The following is a 23,132-nucleotide window of genomic DNA, read 5'->3' on the forward strand; positions in this document are numbered from 1 at the left end:
CAGCCTATGCTCTTTTTTAATTACTGAGATGATATATTAAAATGTATTCCTATCATGGATTAGATCAAGTTATAGTGGTGCCAAGTTATTCAAATTATCATGTGCTTCAGTCATTTTTTATCTTCTAAATTTTACTTTTCATGTTAATATACTTAAATTTTTATCATGTCCTAATTTTCCTTCACTCATAATCCCAGCATCTAAGCCATGCTATTGTCAAACATCACAAGCACCACACCTGTTGTCAAAGAGGTATAATAAATTGTACCAGTAAATATGACTGTGAACCATAAATGACTGGATGACTGGGATATATCAGTAAGCGTGTTCTCAGTAGAATTTCTTACAGGATTTGTGTTTTAGGAGCACTGGTTGCTATTCAGGGAATTGAGTCATTTCCATCTATTGAATGCTGTCAGGACTTGTACTTAATTCTAGCCTTGCTATTCATAATAATTCTTCCTTAGAAGGCAGATAAATGGAGTGGAGGTAATCCTAACTGATTAGTATTCCCAGTCATGTCACCTCATGAGAACAGGGTAATTATCATTTGTATGATTTGGAATGTTCTCTCTTATTAAATTTCAAGACATACTTACAGAATGTCCTTGTTTTTGTCTTGATCCATCTTGGTCACTGAGGAGGGTTGTCTCGTGGCAGGTACATAATGTGCTTCTCTCCAACAGCAGGTAATATTTCCAAAAATGTATTGACATTTTTGCATAAAATATCTCAGTTGAAATATACAAATTCACTTTCTCCTTAGGACAGTATATAATTCTTTCTAAAAATCTCCTGTTGAGTCAAATGAGTCCAACATGTATATGTAATGGTCTGGTGAATGGAAGCCTTGGTAGGAAAAAAAAAATCAGTATCGCTATTCCAAGCAAGGCTTTCTTGCATATGTAATATGCTCCTGATGTAATTTCTACACAGCCCTCTTAATGCCAGCACTGCAGAGTAAAATGCAACATGGAAAAGTTAGTTTTGTATAATATACAGTGGCCTGCAACAATCCACTCATGTCCTTGAAGGTGTCAGACAAGCTCCTCTTCAGAAAAGCCTGTTTGAGGCCGGGCACGGTGGCTCACGCCTGTAATCCCAGCACTCTGGGAGGCCGAGGCGGGCGGATTGTTTGAGCTCAGGAGTTCGAGACCAGCCTGAGCAAGAGTGAGACCCCGTCTCTACTAAAAATAGAAAGAAATTATCTGGCCAACTAAAATATATATAGAAAAAATTAGCCGGGCATGGTGGCGCATGCCTGTAGTCCCAGCTACCCGGGAGGCTGAGGCAGGAGGATCGCTTAAGCCCAGGAGTTTGAGGTTGCTGTGAGCTAGGCTGACGCCACGGCACTCACTCTAGCCCGGGCAACAGAGCAAGACTCTGTCTAAAAAAAAAAAAAAAAAAAAGAAAAGAAAAGCCTGTTTGAAACAACCTAGAGTTAAAACCCAGGTACCACAGGACAGAGCAGCAATCAGTGACCAAACCTTCAATGTGTATACAGATGACAAGTCCAGCCCCCGATGATGTATCCTCATGAATGAAGGGTTGAGGCATTGACTGTAAGATCCTAGAGAGTATATAACTTGGATCCATGAAGAGATGGCAGTAGAGACTTAGGTGCTCCAGAACCTAACCACATCCTCATCCTTCTCACTCGAAGGCCGAATTTACAGGGGTAGTTTTGGCTAAAGAGGAGAAACATCAGCATCAACATGACTCTAAGTGTGATTTTTCCGAAGCATGCACTGTGTTGGGATGGCTGATGTGGGTAAAGGACACTGGAAGGACAGGGTGAGGGAGGTGAACAGGACAAAGCTGATCAGGCCTGGTTATTGGCCTTGAGCACGGAAGTTTCTTGATGCTTCACAAAGAGCCAATGATCACCCCAGAGAGGAAATAGTAGCATAGTTCCAAAAGCTGTTGATGAACCAGCAAGGCCACTGCTTCTGGAAAGCAGAAGGTGTTGTCCTGTCTGGTTCCTGATGCTTTGTCTATGATGACATACAGTTTTGTGCATCTGATTAGAAATGGAAAGTTGCCATTTGTGAGTTTCAGCAATTTAGAAATAACAGCTACTTAACTATCTAGGACTCACTGTTCATTCTGGAACTACCTTTAGACACAGAGGTACAGATAGTGAATATCAATATTTTCAAGGTTGCACTGCCCCATGTTTAATGGAGAAAACAAAATGTATATCTATATTCCTTATTCCCATAGGAGGAAGTCTTTTACCTTTCACAATTCAATTTTATACAATTAATGAGTGGTTTTGTTTTGTTTTGTTTTTTGTGACAGAGTCTTGCTCTGTCACTCTGGCTGGAGTGCAGTGGTGGCATCATAGGTCACTGCAGCATCAAACTCCTGGGCTCAAGCATCAGCCTTCCAAGTAGCTGAGACTACAGACATGTGCCCGCATGCCCGGCTAATTTTTTCTGTTTTTAGTAGTGATGGGGTCTCGCTCTTGCCCAGGCTGCTCTTAAACTCCTGACCTCGAGCGATCCTCCTCCCTCGGTGTCCCAGAGTGCTAGGATTACAGGTATGAGCCACCTCGCCTGGCCAATTAGTTTTCAGTATCACTCAATTGATATTAGGGAATTTTTAGTTATAGATATGATACTCTGATTATACAGGGAAAACACCTTGATTTTCACGATATGAAAACTTTTAGTTATGGCATGTTTTATATTTGCACTTTTTCATAAAGCAAGGTTGAAAAAGAAGAAAAGACATTCCCTTTTAGGATAAATGACCTTAAACTGAGAAACTATTTCTTTTTTTTTTTTTTTTTTTGAGACAGAGTCTCACTCTGTTGCCCGGGCTAGAGTGAGTGCCGTGGCGTCAGCCTAGCTCACAGCAACCTCAGACTCCTGGGCTTAAGCGATCCTCCTGCCTCAGCCTCTCGAGTAGCTGGGACTACAGGCATGCGCCACCATGCCCGGCTAATTTTTTCTATATATACTTTTAGTTGTCCAGATAATTTCTTTCTTTCTTTCTTTTTTTTTTTTAAGTAGAGACGGGGTCTCGCTCAGGCTGGTCTCGAACTCCTGACCTCGAGCGATCCACCCGCCTTGGCCTCCCAGAGTGCTAGGATTACAGGCGTGAGCCACCGCGCCTGGCCGAGAAACTATTTCTGATCCAAAAAATTATCACCCAATTCGTTTGAAATTGCATGAAGTGTTATTTAAAATACTTAGAAATTTCAAATGTGAACATAAATTATATTCTTTCCCATTTACTGTCTCTGTCCTGAGCCAGAAGCCTTTTAAATCTTTTACACACTGTATTTGTCAGACCACGTTCAAATAAAATAAAGCATACACAAAAATCTTTTCAACACCATTTTTAACTTTTCAATAAAAATCAAATTTAATTCTAAAGAACCGTTGTAATAATAATAAGGAACTGAGGTGTACACAGTAAAGAGAAGTATGGCAACTTGTGAATAACTGAATGGCAAAAAAGATGAAATAATGGCTTCTGTTGTGATACTCTATGGAGAGCAGCAGAAACTCTAATGAGGCCATAATATGATGCATGAAGCTGCCTTGGAAGTCACGTGGCCATATATCTTGGTTTGCCAATGATAGTTTTTTATTATTTCTTTTTCTCAGCACAATGTTTGCTAGGAGGCACTCTGTTTTTCATGGCTGTGTGTAAACAAATATATATGAACATCATTACATATAACCTAATTTTAAGGTTTTTATTTTTATTTGTTTTTTTTTTTTTTGAGACAGAGCCTCCCTCTATTGCCCAGGCTAGAGTGAGTGCCGTGGCGTCAGCCTAGCTCACAGCAACCTCAAACTCCCGGGCTCAAGCAATCCTCCTGCCTCAGCCTCCCGAGTAGCTGGGACCACAGGCATGCGCCACCATGCCTGGCTAATTTTTCCCATTTTTAGTAGAGATGGGGTCTCGCTCTTGCTCAGGCTGGTCTCGAACTCCTGACCTCGAGCGATCCTCCTGCCTGGGCCTCCCAGAGTGCTAGGATTACAGGCGTGAGCCACCATGCCCAGCCAAGTTTTAATTTTTTTAAATGATATTATGATGGAAGTTCACAATTCACAGCATCTCTGTCATCAAAAGATTGGGCCATGCTCATTTCTCCAGCCAGCGTTCACTGAACATCTTTTGTAAGGGGTGGAGTAATAAAGATGCCCAAGATGTAATTTCTTTTTTTTTTTTTTTGAGACAGAGTCTCACTCTGTTGCCCCGGCTAGAGTGCCGTGGCATCAGCCTTGCCCACAGCAACCTCAAACTCTTGGGCTCGAGCAATCCTCCTGCCTCAGCCTCCTGAGTAGCTGGGACTACAGGCATGTGCCACCATGCCCGGCTAATTTTTTCTATATATTTTTAGTTGTCCAGCTAATTTCTTTCTATTTTTAGTAGAGACGGGGTCTCGCTCTTGCTCAGGCTGGTCTCGAACTCCTGAGCTCAAACGATCTGCCCACCTCGGCCTCCCAGAGTGCTAGGATTACAGGCACGAGCCACCGTGCCCGGCCCAAGAAGTAATTTCTGTCATGATAGAATTTCTTAATTTTCCAGGAAAGTAACGTTGCTTTCATGTCTTAAAATCCACTCATGCAATCCACCAAGGTAACAGAATCAACATCAAAAACAAGTACATCCTGTGGTCGCTTTGGCAGCACATGTACTAAAATTGGAACAATACAGAGATTAGCATGGCCCCTGCGCAAGGATGACATGCAAATTCGTGAAGTGTTCCATATTAAAAAAAAAAAAACCTAGATTTGGGGATATTAGATAACAATCTGTATGAAGGATTATCTATGCTACTGGTATTGTTTAAACACTTGGCTGCAGAACACTTATACACAGGAGTCAAGTATGTGTCATCATGGTGGTTTCACTTCAAGATGGTGTCACTCTTGCCATGCACCAGGCTGTTTTCCTACACTCCACTCCTGGAAATGAGCTCTTACAATCTCTCCTGCTCACCTCTTCCACAGTCGTCTGTCCCTGGGCTTAGAGGGAGGGTGCTTGATATTGTATAGCTTTAAGAGCAGTGTGTTGGCTCCACTGGAGACAGATGCTGCAACAATAGTTAAAATGAAAACAAATTTGCCTCCCTGAGAAGCTCTGGGCTAGGGGTTTTAAGGGAAATCTGGCCAGCAGGGGGCTTAGGGAATTGGTGGCATTGCTGATTGGTTGGGTCAGGGGGTGAAATCATAGGCATGTAGAAACTTCATCTTGTGCTGAGTCACTATCTTGATAAGGGGAATAGGACCTATTGAGTCTTTTCCAAGGTATGGATCGCTGATCTGGTCTGTGTCACAAGGCCCACAGGAACACAGGGTCTGGGAAACCTCTTTAAAGGAAGTCTCAGGTTTTACAGTCTCAGGTTTTATGGGTAGAAGCGATTAAGGGAAGTTATAAATCTTGTGACCAAACTCCTAAGCAGTAAGCAGTTACAGGGAAGGAGGCTAGGGGCAGAAGCTGGTCAGTTCTTAACTATAGCTGTCCCTTGTCAAGCTTTACCTCTAGCAAAGTTTTAGCCCCTTGGTTGCAGTAGATTTTACAGGGACAGTTTCAGACCCCATGGTCTTGATTACTCCTCAATCCTGAGGTGTGGACTAAGGTGGGAGACAGCTTATGGCTGATCTCGCTTCTTCCTTCTGACAAGGGACGTAGCTGGGTTTGAGCTCAGGATGGGAGTAATGAAACTATTTTGCAATTGTTTGCAAGTATTCAGCAGTGCCTGGTTAGGGACCTAGAAGTTACTTGATAGAAACATTAGTACTTTTATCCATAGTTTCTACATAATATTTAAGTGAACAGTGAATTATGAGGTAAGTAATGATTCCCACTTTGAATAGTGAAAGCCCTAATTTTAGGAGTCCCTACAGAGCTAATGGGAAACCCTGAAGCCAAGTGAATAACCCCAAAACCCAGTCAGACATGAGATCACCAACGGGGACCTTTTGTAGCCAAACAGCTTGCTGGGAAGTTTGTTTGTTTTTAATCTGGGTTTCCATATCTTCTAGGGTATTTATACAGATGCAGCAAGTAGTATTTAAGACCACACAAGTTCTCCTTTGTTTTCCAAACAGGAAATCTAGTGCAGCTTGATTATTTAAATCTACTTGAGCTAACGAGTTAAGGGATGATTGCTCGGCCTTAAGGCTCTTTGCAATATTCTCTGCAATCAGTCCTAAAGTGGCAGGTTCTTTCTTTCTTTTCTTTCTTTCTTTCTTTCTTTTTCTTTCTTTCTTTCTTTCTTTCTTCCTTTCTTCCTTTCTTCCTTTCTTTCTTTTCTTTCCTTTCTTTCCTTTCTTTGCTTTCTTTCTTCTTTCTTTCTTTCTTTCTTTTTTTTTTGAGACCGGGTCTTGCTCTGATGCCCTGGATAGAGTGCAGTGGTGTCATCATAGCTCACAGCAACCACAACTCCTGGGCTCAAGCAATCCTCCGTCCTTAGCCTCCCAAGTAGCTGGGACTACAGCCATGTGCCACTATGCCCGGCTGATTTTTCTATTTTTTGTAGAGACGGGGGTCTCACTCTTGCTCAGGTGGGTCTTGAACTCCTGAGCTCAAGCGATCCTCCTGCCTCAGCCTCCCAGAGTGCTAGAATTACAGGTGGGAGCCACCGTGCCTGGCCACAGATTTCTAATTATGTCCCTGTTGGCATATACCTCATAACTAAGGACTAGCACTCCTAGCAGACTGCCACCAAGTGTCCTGGTATCCTCCTGGTAACCTCCTCTCTTAAGTTGATGAGAGAAAGGTTTGAGCCTCTCATTATTGGGGAGGATAGAAAAAGGAGTTATAAAGTGGTGTAACAGGCAGGAACCCTCTGTGTGCAGGCTGTCTATACAACGGTAGATTGTCTTCTAAGCCAGTGAACCAGTCTCTCAGTCCTGAAAATAGGCCAGTCCAGCTAAAGAGTTAATAATTGTGTCAAGCAGTGGTGTTGCAGATGGGCTTTCACCAAGGTCAGGCCTCTATGATTTAAGCAATCCAGTATTTAATAAGATGTATTTCTACGGAAACAAAAGGAAAACAAAGGTTAGAACAAACTATAAACTCAGTCTTTGAGTCCAGAAGAGAGCCAGTAGAGTAGATTTTTAGATAATAGGACTTGAAGCATCTTTAGATAAATTAAGAGCAGATAGATAGTGGCAATTTGTCAGATTTTTTCCTGGTTTGCAGTTTTCAGCAGGTGTTCCAGCGAATTTTCTGTGAAGTCCATATATCAGCAGGCATGAGGGCTGTTTATATATAAGTTGCTGGTTTTTTCTCCCAAAGTCTTAGCTGTTCAGCTTCAGTTTGTAGAGCTTAAGGAAAACACAGTTTTTTACTACTAGTGATTTTAAGTCAGAAAAATGAAAGAAAAATTTGAAAATGCTAGTTTGGAGACTTGTAGCCAGGGAAGGATTCAAGACTCAGTCCAAATTGTAGGTAAATCATAAAACCTTAAAAGCAGTGAACAAAGATAGAATCTTATAACAGGTGTATTGTATTTTCTTTTCAAACATAATTTTCTATCTCTGGACGCCCATTTTTACTGAAGACAAACCATTGTAGGACTAATTCATTTACACAATAAATTTTAGTCTCATTATACTTGGCCTGAGTATTTGCATAAAGTACAGTAAGAATAATTATTGGCTATATAGGTTTTCTTTTTTTAATTGACTTTGCTCCTTTGCTGGAACCTTTTTTTTTTAATTTTTTGTAAGGACAAGATCTCACTCTATCGCCCAGGCTGGAGTGCAGTAGTGCAATCATAGCTCAGTGTAAACTGGAACTCCTGGACTCAAGTGATCCTCCTGCCTCAGCCTCCTGAGTAGCTGGAACTACAGGCACATGCCACCACACCCACCTAAGTTTTTGAAAATTTTTTGTAGAGATGGAATGCCACTATGTTACCCAGGCTATTCTTGAACTCCTGTCCACAAGTGATCCTCTCACCTTGGCCTCCCAATATGCTGGGAGTACAGACATCAGCCACCATGCCTGGCCAGCTGGAACCTTTTTATAAGGAATCTCAGATTAGACTTTTAAAAAGCTTTTCAAGGCTAGCAAAGCCAAAGATTGGCCAGACTGTCTCCATTACCTATATGAATTGGGTAAATTCCTGTCCTCTGAGGGTCCCAAAATAGCAAGTTTCTTTAATGTGCTGGAAAGTGACATTCTTTACCTATTAGAACCTTGTAAAGATGAGGTACCAGGCAAGTCTTTCCATAAGGCTTTTTATCAGCTCTGTAAAGTCAACCTTAATTCCTGAAAGCAATCTGGGCATATCTGAAAATATGCCATTCCAGTCAAAGCCTTGGTAAATAACTGGTGTCTCCAATTGTGTACTGTTATAAAAGAAAGCAGATTCCTATTGACCTTATGCAAATAACTATATTACCATAAATGAAGAAGACTCACAAATAGTTTCTAAATTCTGGAGATACCAAGTAGAGAGAAAAATAAATGGTTCAAATTCTGCTCACAAGAAATATACTTTAATAATTTGTTGTAAGCTATAAATAGCCCAAAAGAAGAAAAAAAATTCATGACTTCTGGAAAACAAAACACAAAAAGAATAAAAATTATTTCAACCTATTATAAGTTTAGTTCCATGTAATTAATTTTTTGCTCTCTTTGAGGATGTATTAGCAATCCTCATGAACACATCAGCTTTTTGATTAAGTCTTGGAAGTTTTCCTAGTTCAAATTGCATAATGTCCAAAATTATCAGAAACCTGTACTCCAGAGTACCCATCAGAATACTTTTTGTAAATTTTCTTGAAGAAGCAAATTTTGGACTGTAGCCAGTTAAAAAATTCTTTAACATAAAACAGTAATTATCAATGAGAAAAAGTCTTAGAATCACCATGGTTAAAGAGACAATTGACAAAAAACTTGGTTATTCCTGTAGCATACAACAATTTAACATAGTGATAATCATTACTGATAACATATATCAAGACATATCAGAAGTTTTAGGAATTTCATGCAATTTTGGAGCACATACTTACATAAATATAACCTAAATAACGTTAAACTTCATTTCATTTTTGACAATGCTTTCTGTAACTTTGCATATCAAATAAGCCAACTATGTTTCTCTTGGACTTCTAGAGGCCCTAATATAATTTGAGCTTTTGATTTTGGAATGTTTGTGAAATACCAAAGGTTTAAAACACTCCATATCACAAAATAGAATCACAAGTCATCGTAAAACAAGTCATTCATTTAACCAAAACAATAATTCAAAGATTTTAAAAAACAAAAATCTTTATTCTTTAGTAAAGAAGAGATTCAGTTTCCCAAACAATCATAAGACCTAATAAAGACAAACTGAAACGGAAAGCTAATGAAAAGGTAAACTGAATCTCTTTCCCCTTCTTTTTACAGTTTATTCAAAAGGCGAACAAAAATCTTTTACCACCTGTATTAATATTATATGAAAGTCTTTTTCAATTCAAATTGTACCTTTGTGTTAGTGTATTATTACTGTTAAAAGCTATTTTTTTTTTTTGAGACAGTCTTACTCTGTCACCCTGGCTAGCGTGCAGCGGCGTCATTGTAGCTCACTGCAACCTCCAGCTCCTGACCTCAAGCAATCCTCCCACCATGGCCTCCCAGAGTGCTAGGTTTATGACAATTTTTTTTACCATATTTTTCTTTCCCAACTTTTTATATCTATTTAGTTTCATTTGTCATTTTTTATTCCTTTAATTTAAAACAATTCTGAAAACCTCTTAACTGAGCAAAATTTAACCAAAATTACATCCTTTTGTCTTTTTATAACCTTTTTAAAGGTTGTATATAAAGTTATTTTATTTATATCTAGTAGTTTTTAATTACACATATTAGTTATAATAAATCTTACTAACCCTTATTTTAGGGAAAAACCTAGGAAGTTCAGGTAACTTTGAACTATTGTCACTCTCCAATTTTTTATTAGAAATCTGAATATAGTTACATTTCGTTTTTTTTTTTTTTTTTTTTGAGACAGAGTCTCACTCTGTTCCCCCAGCTAGAGTGCTGTGGTGTCAGCCTAGCTCACAGCAACCTCAAACTCCTGGGCTCAAGCAATCCTTCTGCCTCAGCCTCCCAAGTAGCTGGGACTACAGGCATGTGCCACCATGCCCAGGTAATTTTTTATACATATTTTTAGTTGCCCAGCTAATTTCTTTCTATTTTTAGTAGAGATGGGGCGGGGGGGGGGGTCTCTCACTCTTGCTCAGGCTGGTCTCGAACTCCTGAGCTCAAATGATCCACCTGCCTCGGCCTCCCAGAGTGCTAGGATTACAGGTGTGAGCCACCATACCCAGCCTAGTTACATTTCTGTAAAAGATGCCAAAGTATACTAACTTAAACTTGCGTGTCTGAAGTATACGAAGTTAAACTTACACTTAATAGTTATTTCAGTATTTTAATTTGCCTAAAAATGATTCATCTTATGATTATCTATTACTTACTTTAACATGAGTTTAAGATTTCAAACTACTGCAGAAAACAATTTTGAAACTGACCTACATACCCTCACTACTGTCTTCATCAGTCATGCTGGGTTCCAAGTAGGCACATGCACCCAGGGAATGGTATGAAGGGCTCATCTGGGTCCTGAATTTATATGTCACTGTTGATTTCAAGACTAAGGACAAAGCCATGGAGATAATGTCTAACCCTTCCCAGCCTAGCCATGAGGAACAACTGGGCCAGGGAGAATTTCACATGACCCCAGGCCTTACCCCAGCCATTTGTTTAGAGCCTAGAATCTAATGACTCTAAGACTAATCAACCAAGTATCAAAAATATCACAGAAGCAGCAGTTCTATGACCTTAAAACACCTAGCAGATATTGTCTAAATTTACCTGACCGGACATAATGTCTAAATTAAAATTCAAAGATATTTTTATTTTACCAACAATTTTAAAACTATATTTACCAATGATTACCAAAATCACATGAACTTGAAAAGCATAGTTTATGAGTACTCATATTTTTAAGTTAATTTGGTACCACGTGTAGGCAATATTTAAACATATATAGACATATACATCTATGTAGATACAGCATAAAATATTCACATGTACACACAAAGACTTTATAGTTTTGGGTTTAGAATTTTAGCCATAAGACAGATAGAACTTACCAGTTTAAAAGAACAGTTAAATTCAAACTACGCTTTTGTGAATGAAAAAAAATAGCTTTTATGTGTTTCACTTGGCCTGAAACCCTCGTGGAGTTTTAGAGAAAACAAGATAACAATTTACATCTCAAAGCACAGAGAGAGAATCTAAACCTTCTTTTTCTTTTTACAACTGTAAATTTTCTTTTTACTCAAAAACAGGTTTGAATGTGTCAGTTAAAGCTGTGGTCCCCAACCTTTTTGGCACCAGGGACCGGTTTCATGGAAGACAATTTTTCCACGGATAGAGGGGGGGTGGGGCAAAAATCAGGTGGTGATGCGAGTGATGGGGAGGGGAGCAGCTGTAAATAGGGATGAAGCTATGCTTGACCCACCGCTCACTTCCTGCTGTGGTGGGGGGAACCCCCTTCCTAAATTTCATGGAAGGCCAGTTTTTCCACTGGGGAGGAGTGGGGGACAGGGGAAGGAATTCTGCTGCCAGGTCCCTAACAGGCTGGTAGGTCCGAGGGGGACCAGGGTTGGGGACCGCAGAGTTAAAGAAAGATTAAAAATGGATATGAAGGCCAAGCACAGTGACGTAATCCTAGCACTTGGGGAGGCGGAGGCTGCAGGATCACTTGAGCTTAGGAGTTCGAGACCAGCCTGAGCAAAAGGAGACCCCCGTCTGTACAAAATATGGAAAAATCAGCTAGGTGTGGTAGTGCACACCTGTAGTCCCAGCTACTTGGGAGGCTGAAGAAGGAGGATCCCTTGACCCAGGATTGTGAAGTTGCAATGAGCTATCGTGTTGCCACTGCACTCTAGCCAGGGTGACAGAATGAGACTTTGTCTCAAAAATAATGATAATAATAAATGAGTACCTCAAAAAGTCAAATGTTATATAAATATAAAACTGAAACAGATTCATTGCCTGACTAGGAATCAAACCCAGGATGTTAGGATGAAAGCACAGACTTTTAACCACTAGGAGAGGGGGCAAGCCATGCTTTGAACTTCACCCAGTGTCTGGCCACGCACCCTACCCCCAACTGACCCTCCTGCCCCCATACACACCTTCCCCTCCTTCCTCCCCAACTACTCAGCCTGTACATGCTCCTTGAGGCCTCTCTGCTCCAGGCTCACATCAGCTCCCCCTGCCCTGGCCACATTCATGCCACTGCCCCTCCCTCCCCCAGCCCACAGTGAGTGGGGAGTTTTCTCAGGAGCTGCCTGTCTCAGGAGCGCCCACCTCCTTCGTTCTGGGGACCCTGGCCATAGAGCCAGATCTGCTGCAGAGCCCCCCGCCCCACCAAACTAGTTCTTTCCCCCTCACACACACACCCTGCCTGGCACTGCCCCTGTGTCACTCCTGGGTTCCTCAGCTGCCCCCTTATCAGAGGTATGGTTGGAAAAAGGGCAATGGAATGCTTTATGAGTTGTCTCTCGTAAAACACCCTTTTTGGGAATTAAAACTTGCATTCCATCCTAAGGCCAGTGATCAAAGGGGCAGAAAAATGTTCTTTGTTGTTTGTTCTTTATTATCTTAAAATTATGTTATAATTCACAACACTGAGTAAATTCCAGATGACTGGAGGACATCGGGCCCTCTGTCCTGTTCCAGTCTTGCTTGGCCTGGTCTGGGCTCCCCTCCTGCTCTGAGGTGACCAGATCCCTCCACTGGACACTGAGTCTGTGAATGGTTGGTTCCTAAGCAGCGGGAGGAGGAGGAGGAGGCGGCGACTTTAACTTCTGTGCCCTCCCCTGTGGATGGTGCCCCTGTGCTCTGGGTCCAGTCTTGGCTCCTCCGAGAGGCCCCAGGTGCCTCTGCCGCGGCTTCTGTCGTGCAGTCTCCTGTTCTGTGACCTCTACTTGTGACAGGAGCCGTAGGGAGGACGCCGGGAGACCCGAAAGTCGAGAAATGGTGAATGTGCGGGGTCTGGGGTCCCCAGATACGGAGCAGGGGCCGTTTGGGACCGGCCGGAACCGACTGTCGCTCCGGAGTCTGCGGACCCGAGTCGCCGCTGGGGCAGCTTGGCCCTCGGTCCCTCCGGCCCGCCGGGTGGCGCTGGGCCGGCAGCTGGGCCCCCGGGCGTCCTGTCCGGTCCCCGGACTGTGTGGTGACGGCGGGAGGGTCATCAGGAGAAGATCCCAACTCCTGGGGTTGTGCGTGGGAGGGGCTGCGGTCTGTGGGGTCCCCGGTCCCTTCTTTCTCCTGTTAAAAACTAAATTAAGGGCGGGCGCGGTGGCTCACGCCTGTAATCCTAGCACCCTGGGAGGCCGAGGCGGGTGGATCGCTCGAGGTCAGGAGTTCGAGACCAGCCTCAGCAAGAGCGAGACCCCGTCTCTACTAAAAATAGAAAGAAATTATCTGGCCAACTAAAATATATATATATATAGAAAAAATTAGCCGGGCACGGTGGCGCATGCCTGTAGTCCCAGCTACTCGGGAGGCGGAGGCAGTAGGATCGCTTGAGTTTGAGGTTGCTGTGAGCTAGGCTGATGCCACGTCACTCACTCTAGCCCGGGCAACAAAGTGAGACTCTGTCTCAAAAAAAAAAAAAAAAAACTAAATTAAGTCCTTGTGGTTTGTTAATGGAAAAAACCCAACTATCTAAAATAAATGGGCTTATTCTGGGCAGAATATGAGTGACAGGAACCCAAGAAGCTTTGAGTAAGGGGTCCCGAGGCAGTCAGATTACAGTTTGGTTTGATACATTTCAGGGAAACAGAAAGTGCAGATAAAGTCATAAACCAATAGTGGACGGCACATTGTTTGGCCCCAAAAGGCGGGACAGCTAGAAGCAGGGACTTGCACGTTATAGGTGGGTTTAGGGATTCTTTAGTTGGCAATTGGTTGAGAGTGCACCTCTGTGTAAAAAATTGGAGTCAGTAGAAAGGAATTCGTAAATTAAAATAAGGGTGGATTTGCTACGTGTCATGTGATCACACTCGGGCATTAAAAAAAACAAACCTGTTTAACTAGGTTTTGTGGCTTGTGGAGCCTGACTTGCATGTCTGTCCTTAGATCTTGTTTATAATTTGGTATCTTATTGCCACAGAGAATTTTTGTTTTGTCAGTCTTGTGATCTGTATTTTAATATTATTTTTGGTCAGTTGTGTCTAAACTCAGGAGGGGTTATAACATGTCGTCTCCCTTGCCATCAAGATGGAGAACTCATTTTTAAAGTTTTTCTGCGGTCCCTTTGGCCAAGAGGGGGTTCCGCTAAGTCAGTTGGGTGGCTTAGGATTTTATTCTTAGTTTACATCTTGAAGGAAAGGCTTTATAAGGTTCGTGATGAGACAATCCAGATTAAATGATTGATTACGTTATGTAGTTGTCTTATTTGGACTTGTCAAGTATCACAGTCCCCTTTAAAGACTTTATTCAGTCAAGAGGCTGTGAATGGCCATTTGGGAAAACACAGACTCCAGGCAACAGAGAGAGGCTCTGTCTCAAAAAAAAAAAAAAAAAAAGATAAATAAAAAACCAAAACAAAACATTTTTTTTAAATAAAGAAAGAAAAGGCTCTTCTTTGTTGATTCCAGTTTTTGCCCATTATGAATAAGACTGCTAAAAGTGTTGGTCTGAAGACTTTGGTGGGGAAATCAGATTGAAACTTATTTTACCTCAGAGTGCAATTGCTGTATCAACTGTTAAGACCATGCTTACCTTAAGAGCATGCCAGACTATCTCCCCAAGTCACTGTAATGTTTTCTATTCACATCAACAGTGAATGAGAGTTCCTGTTGCTTCCCATTTTTGCCAGCATTGAGTGGTGTCAGATTTTTGGGTTTTAGTCACTCTACTGGGTTGGGTAGGACCTCATTGTGGTTTTAATTTGCCCTTCACTAATGACATGCAATGTTGAACATGTTGTCTTGTTGGTTTGCTATACCTATGTCTTCTTTGCGGAGGTATATTTTCAGAGCTTTTGCTCATTTTTAACACGGGTTGATCACCCTGTCATTCTATTAACAATGTATTTTTTGCCAAACAAAGTTTTCATTTGAATGAAGTTCAATTTCTCAGTTTTCTCATTCACAGATCTTGCTTTTGCTGTTGTTTAGGAAAACGTCTTGCCAAATCCAAGGTCATCTTTTTTTTGAGACAAAGTCTCGTTCTGTTGCCCTAGCTAGAGTGCCGTGGCATCCACCTAGCTCACAGCAACCTCAAACTCCTGGGCTTAAGCGATCCTTCTGCCTCAGCCTCCTGGGTAGCTGGGATTACAGGCATGCGCCACCATGCCCAGCTAATTTTTTCTATATATATTTTTAGTTGTCCAGGTAATTTCTTTCTATTTTTAGTAGAGATGGGGTCTCGCTCTTGCTCAGGCTGGTCTCAAACTCTTGACCTTGAGCAATCCTCCTGCCTAGGCCTCCTAGAGTGCTAAAACAAGGTCATCTTGATATTCACCTGTGTTATCTTCTGGAAGTTTTGAATTTTGCATTTTCCATTTTTTGAAACTTTTATGTTCTGTGTCTACTTCATATCTTTGCATATTGTATTCCAGTTATTCCAGTACTATATTTTGAAAAGGCTTTCCACAGAGCAAATAATGGCTCTATTTGAAAATTTTATACTTTGTTTATATAAATATTTTTCATAACAGGAAAGCACTGAATAACTACTTGAAAGTACAATGTGTGAAATACTCATTGCCTAATGATTCATAATAATTCATAATATTGAGCATCTTTTCATGTGCTTATTGACCATTTATGTATATCTCTGAGAAATGTTATTCATATTTTTTCTCTATCCTTTAATCAATTTGCTTGCTTTTTGGGAACAATAACTTATTATGTTAATTGTTGTAAAAAAAAAAAAAAACACTGATAGGGCCAGGCACGGTGACTCACACCTATAATCCTAGCACTCTGGGAGGCCAAGGTGGGAGGATTGCTTGAGTCCAGGAGTTGAAGACCAGCCCAATCAAGAGTGAGACCCCATCTCCACTAAAAGAAAAATTGGCAGGGCTTTGTGGTGAGCACGTGTAGTCCCAGCTACTCTGGAGGCTGAGGCAAGAGGATCTAAGAGGATCCTTGAGCCCAGGAGTTTGAGGTTGTAGTGAGCTACAATGACACCACTGCAAACCACCCAGGGCAACAAAATGAGACTGTCTCAAAAAAACCGACTGATAAATTCACCAACTTAAGCATTTTTAAGTGTACAGTGAGTTTTGCTAACCATACTCATTTTGTTGTGGGACTGATCTGCAACTTTTCACCTTGTAACGTTCAAATTTTATACCCATTGAACACCACTCCCCATTTCCCCTTCCTCTCAGGCTTTGGCAACTACCATTCCACTTCCTGTTTTTTGCATTTAATGACTTTTATATAAATTATCTAAGATGAATGATATTGTATTTTTCTTTTGCTATATGGCTTTTTATAGTTACTGTCACATTCTGAAGTGTCATGCGTGTTGTAGCATGGGACAGGATGTTTGTAAGACTCAAGAACTTCTCACTGTATGTATATGCACACCACAGTTTGTTTATCAATTCTTCCATCAATGGACACTTGGATTGATCCACCTCTTGCCTATGTGAACAATGGTTTTCAAATATTTTTCTTCAAGATTCTGCTTTCAATTCTTTTGAGTTGAACATAAATGTACCAGGAAGTGGGTTGCTGGAATATATGATAATTTTCTTATTGATTTTTGAGGAGCCATCATATTTTATTCTATAGGGGCTGAGCCATTTTACATTCTGTTGAGTTCCAATTTCTCAACATCCTCACCAAAACTTTTTATTATTATTACTTCCTTTTTTTGAAGACTGGACCCTCTAAAATTATTCACTTTAAACCTAGTTTGTGCCTGGATTGACAGTATATGACAAAAGAAAATAAATAAATAAATAAACCTAGTCTGCATTCTGCCTTCAGCAATTTTTCAAGTACAGTTTTGGTTTTCCTACCTCAATACTGTTTCCCACAACAGTTTGTACTCCTGGGTTTCTGTTTCAGTAAGAAATGACTCTCTTATTTGATAGATTGGTGGAGTCCTGTCCAACGTACCACCAAAGGTTAAAACTCTATGAGTGGCCAGGCGCGGTGGCTCTCACGCCTGTAATCCTAGCACTCTGGGAGGCCGAGGTGAGAGGATCACTCAAGGTCAGGAGTTTGAGACCAGCCTGAACAAGAGTGAGACCCTGTCTCTACTAAAAATACAGAAAGAAATGATCTGGACAGCTAAAAATATATATAGAAAAAAATTAGCCAGGCATGGTGGCACATGCCTATAGTCCCAGCTACTTGGGAGGCTGAGGCAGAAGGATTGCTTAAGCCCAGGAGTTTGAGGTTGCTGTGAGCTTGATGCCACAGCACTCTAGTCCAGGCAACAGAGACTCTGTCTCAGGAAGAAAAAAAAAACTCTATGAGTAAGCATTTTCAAAGTTATGAGGTCTCAGGATTGCTAATGCTAACCTTTTTCTGTACACTAATTATTCATAGATCTTTGTTACAACAGGAGCTTCAGATTCACTGTACAAAGAGACATTAAAGGTGACCCAGGCAGCACATCTTTCTCCCTGGATTCACCAGGACATGATTTCCTGTTCTGCTATTGATTTACCAAATAGTTCAATTGTAGCATCAGAATTGGTGTGTGGGAGGAAGTGAGTGTAGACAGAGAATAGGAGTCTCGTGACCAAGTCATGGAATAAATGTTTGAAGTCCACAGCATCATGTGAACTTCTTAGCAACAGAGTATAGGTCCCCAGGGCTGTAAGTCTCACCTGCCCTCCTCTACCTGTGGGATGTTTCAGGACTCAGTGGTCTTTGAGGATGTGGCTGTGAACTTCACTCTGGGGAAGTGGGTTTTGCTGGATCCTTCCCAGAAGAATCTCTACAGAGATGTGATGCAGGAAACCTTGAGAAACCTGGCCTCTGCAGGTAAGGGCGACAGTATTACTTCACTCAGTGAATTAGACAATAAGCATTTCTTGCTATTCAGTGCTGTTCCATGATTTGGAATATGGACCGGCATACTGTGGTAAGTAAATCAGGCATGGCTGCAGTGTACAGTGAATATAGAATAATTTTTTCATAATTTTGTAATAATTCAGAACTATATTTCTGAGTCTGTATTTTAGGAAAAAAATGGAAAGACTAGAACATTGAAGATCAGTACAAAATCCAGGGAGAAATCTAAGGTAATTTGTATTCACAAGGCAAAGCAATGTCTCTCGAATCTTAGAATGTTAGGAAATGTTAAAAACAAGCAAACAAAGTAAGTCAAGCATCAAATTTATTTATTCCTAGAAAATTTTCTCTAAAATACTATACTTAAATTTGACACAGGTTTTTGGCATTTGTAAAATAGTTTACTTTGAGAAAGTATTAATAAACCTCATGTGAATATTTTTTTATGATTGATATGGACTAGCCATCTTGCAGAACAAGTGGTCCATTCACATTGGAAAAATTCAGACAGGACAGAAAGCCTACAATTTCAGTAACAATGTTAAAAATGCAAGTATAATACTTATTAATAAATAAAAAGTCATTTATAAACAAAGTCTTAATGATGAGCTTCTCATTTTTTTACAGAAGTCTTATGGGAAAGAGACTGTTTGAAAGTAAAGAAGGTAGTTTGTGTGGAGAACCTTTGAGTCAGAGTTCAGATCACATGCTGAATAGGAAGAGTCCTCCTGGAGTAAAACCATGTGAAAGCAGTGTGTGTGTAGAAGTTTCTATTGGTCATTCAATCCTTCACCGGCACATCGGAGCTAGAATGGGACACAAACCGTTTCACTATGAGGAATTTGGAAATAAGCTATGTACATATCAGCAATGTGAGAAAACCCTCGGTTATCATGACCCCTTTCGAACAAATGACTTCTTTCCACCCACTGGAAAGAAACCCTATGATTGTACAAAATGTGGAAAAACCTTCATTTCTCTCACATGCTTTAGAAGACACATGGTAATGCACAATGGAGATGGACCTTATAAATGTAGGTTTTGTGGAAAAGCCTTTTCATTTCTCAGTTTATATCATAAACATGAAAGAATTCACACTGGAGAGAAGCCATATAAATGTAAACAATGTGGGAAAGCTTTCCATTGCTCCAGTTCCCTTCAACCACATGAATGAACTCACAATGGAGAAAAGCCATATGAATGTAAGAAATGTCAGAAAGCATTCAATTTTTTCACTTCTTTTCGTAGACATGAAAGGACTCACACAGGAGAGAAGCCATATGAATGTAAGGAATGTGGGAAAACATTCCGTTCTCCCAGTTCTGCTCATAGACATGAAAGGACACACACTGGAGAAAAACCCTATGAATGCAAGCAATGTGGGAAAGCTTTTTCTCAGTGGAGGAGCATTCAGTGTCACATGAGAATACACAGTGCAGACAGACCTCACAAACGTAGAGTATGTAGGAAAGCCTTTTATTCTCCCAGTTCATTTCAAAGACATGAAAGAAGTCACACTGAAGAGAAGCCCTATGAATGTAAGCAATGTGGTAAAGCCTTCCATTGTCTCAATTCATTGCAATATCATAAAAGGACTCACACTAGAGAGAAAAACTATGAATGTAACCATTGTGGTAAAGCCTTCACATGTTCCACATACCTTCATATATATGAAAGAGTTCATGCTGGAGAGAAACCCTATGAATGTAAAGAATGTGGGAAAGCCTTCATTTATTCCAGTGCCTATCGAAGACATTAAAGAAGCCATACTATAAATATATGAGAGAAATCTGAGTTATGTAAGGAATTGGGAAAGCATTTGATTGTCATAGTTCCTTTCAAGCACAGGAAAGGGGAGTGGAGAAAGACCCTATGAGGTAATTGCCTTTGGAGTTGAGGGGAGAGACCTGTGATAGCACAATAAAATGTAGAGTTTGAGTTGCATGATTCCATGATACATTTGTCCAATAGTTTATATTCTAGAGATTTTGAAGGCAAATGTGAGGAAGGCATTAGTCATGTTTTGGAGGCACCATACAGGGAGACATACAGATTCAAATCGGCTATGGGGACACCTGCTTCCAGCCCATTTTCCTGATTCCTTAGCTTGCCCTTCAACAATATCCTCACAATCACTTGATTGTTATTTTTCTCAGAGGTGTAGATTTCCAAAGATGTCTCCAGAAGCTCCACATTAAAGATTCATTAGCTGTTTGACTTTCTTTCAGGCATTGTAATGTCTTCAGCAGAGAATTCCAACTATCATAGATGGGGTATTCTCTGATGCTCAGTTCTCCTAATCTATCGATGTAGTGGTATATGGTCTAATTTGTATTGCAAGCGCCTTTTTTCTACTGGTTATGACTCTGTTCCTGATTCAGCATGACAGCTACCATGCTGCCCTCAAAATCAACTGGATGGGAACTTGTTCCTCTGCTGCATTGAGCAGTGACTAGTCTCACCCAGAACTTTCATGTGAGAATGAGCACCTTTCTCTTTTCAGGAAATTTTTAGTGTTTCCTGTTATTCACAGCTGAATCTACTGACTCCATTCATATTCAATTATGTTTCATTATATGTGATTAAAAACAGTACATACTTTTTTTGGCCACCAAGATTTCTATACATGTTTCTTAGGAAGTTTCTTAACAGTTTTTAACAAATTTTTAACAACTTTTATACTAATAAATGTTATTCTCTTTTTCAAGATATATTAAAATACCCTCTTGCCATCATGGATGAGATCAAGTTTACAATGATACTAAGTTATTCTTTTGATATCATGAGTTAATATTATGATGTGTATGGCTGGGCATGGTGGCTCATGCCTGTACTCCTAGCACTCTGGGAGGCCCAAGGAGGAGTATTGCTTGAGGCTAAGAGTTTGAGACCATCCTGGGCAATAGTGAGAACCCCATCTCTACAAAAAATAGAAAAATTAACTGGGTATGGTGGCATGTGCCTCTAGTTCCAGCTACTAGGGAGAGTGAGGTGGGAAGCTGAAGCAGGAGGATTGCTTGAGCCCAGGAATTTGAGGTTGCAGTGAATGATGATGATGCCACTGTACCACAGCCTTCGAAACAGAGAGAGACCTTGCCACACACACAAAGATTGATTACTAAATATACTCTTTTAAATTCGGAAGGAAATGAAAGCAGCTGAAATGAAATAAAATGAGCACCACAGAAAAGGAAAAAAACTTTAAATAGTTACAACTCATAAACCAGTCTTGTATAGAAAAAAAAAATTTTTTTTTTTTTTTTGAGACAGAGTCTCACTCTGTTGCCTTGGCTAGAATGCCATGGCATAAGCCTAGCTCACAGCAAACTCAAATTCTTGGGCTCAAGCAATCCTCCTGCCTCAGCCTCCCAAGTAGCTGGGACTATAGGCATGTGCCACCATGCCCAGCTAATTCTAATATATAGAATATTTTTAGCTGTTCAGATCATTTCTTTCTATTTTTAGTAGAGACGGGGTCTCGCTCTTGCTCAGGCTGGTCTCAAACTCCTGAGCTCAAACAATCTGCCCACCTCAGCCTCCCAGAGTGCTAGGATTACAGGCATGAGCCACTGCACCCGGCCCTTAGAAAAGTTTTTGATCCTCTTAAATTTCTTTGTTTTTGCTTATATAACAAATAATTTAACTTTTAACTTTGGGGCATTGAGGCCATTTCTCTGGAGTCTGTTTTCCTAAATCACCATTGCCAGCCTTTCTCTTGAATAAACTCTTTAAAACTGGATTCTGATCATCTCTGTTATTTCTGGATGACAGGGCACACACCCACAACATATCTACTGCAGTCCCTTAACTCTTGGCTCTCCCTTCTGGGCTGAGCACCCACCCTGCTTCCAATTCTTCCCTCCAAATCCTCCCCAACTCCATGACTAGCCCCAGTAGCCCTGGGCCCCCCAACACACCCAGATTTGCCTCACAAACTCTGTGGCCTGTCCCCATAACCTAGCCAGGCCCCAATGTAAGCACACTCTCAAGACCCTTCAGACTAACTCTCAGCTAGCTAAAGGGAAGCCATTTTACTTCCAGTAGGCATGCTTTCAGCTTGTTCTGTCTTAAAAGTTTAGCAAAAACCTGCTTACACAGCTGCTGGACACAAGATTAGAAAACTATATTGTAGGAAAACTGATCCAGAGTCTGGAACTGATGACCACAGACTGCTGATGACAAGATCCACCAGACCACCTACTGTTTGCTGATAACCATTGAGCAAGTCATGATAACTTGCACAGAGCTTGCTTTCTGTCACCAACCCCCTTTACCCCTTCTCTTTACAAGAGACTCAGTAAGCAAAGAAAGATGAGATGGCCTTTAGCCTGTCAAAGGAAAAAAAAACCCAAACTCTGTAAAATAATTTAAAGAGATTTATTGTGAGGCAAATAGGCGTGACCATGGTCCAGAGAGCCATGCTCAAGAAGCCTTGCACAAGTGATCACTCCATAGCTGGGTTACAGTTTGGTTTTATACATTTTAGGGAGACACAAATTATTAATACAAGTAAAGTTATAAGTCAATACAGGGAAGGAGTACATTGGTCTGGCCCAAAAGGCAGGACATTCAAAGCAAGGGATGATAGGTGATAAGTGAGTTTAAAGATTCTTTGATTTGTAATTGGTTAAAGAAATGAAGCTTTGGCTAGGCTAAAGGCTTGGATTTTTTTTTTTTTTTTTTTTTTGAGACAGAGTGTCACTATGTTGCCACAGGTAGAGTGCAGTGGCTTTATCATAGCTCACTGCAACCTCAAACTCCTGGGCTCAAGTGATCCTCCTGCCTCAGCCTCCCAAGTAACTGGGACTAGAGGCACACGCCTCCACACCCAGCTATATTTTTCTTTTTTTTTCTATTTTTGGTAGAGACGGAGTCTTGTTCTTGCTCAGGTTGGTCTTGAACTCCTGACCTGAAGCAATCCTCCCGCCTTGGCCTCCCAGAGTGCTAGAATTACAGGCATGAGCCACCGTGCCCATCCAAGGATTTGAATGTTTTAAGATAAGGAAGTCTGTTGATCAGGGACAAGCCACTGCATATATACAGGACATATACCCAAGGGATATCTCCAAGAAGGAAAGGGGGCATGACCAGGCATGTCTGACCTCC

General features: G+C 41.0%; 1 long non-coding RNA gene and 1 other non-coding gene across 2 annotated transcripts; both read left to right on the forward strand.

Moving 5' to 3' along the window:
* The first annotated feature begins 4,633 nt into the window (after positions 1-4,633).
* On the forward strand, positions 4,634-4,737 carry LOC123631145. Its single transcript, XR_006733017.1, has one exon. It is a non-coding gene; the product is annotated as a U6 spliceosomal RNA (small nuclear RNA).
* An 8,138-nt stretch (positions 4,738-12,875) lies between these two features.
* On the forward strand, positions 12,876-20,646 carry LOC123637003. The gene is made up of 3 exons (XR_006734730.1): positions 12,876-13,014; positions 17,870-17,996; positions 18,654-20,646. It is a non-coding gene; the product is annotated as an uncharacterized LOC123637003 (long non-coding RNA).
* Positions 20,647-23,132: the final 2,486 nt, after the last annotated feature.

Source organism: Lemur catta, chromosome 1, assembly GCF_020740605.2.
Source record: "Lemur catta isolate mLemCat1 chromosome 1, mLemCat1.pri, whole genome shotgun sequence".
Taxonomy (NCBI): Eukaryota; Metazoa; Chordata; class Mammalia; order Primates; family Lemuridae; genus Lemur; species Lemur catta.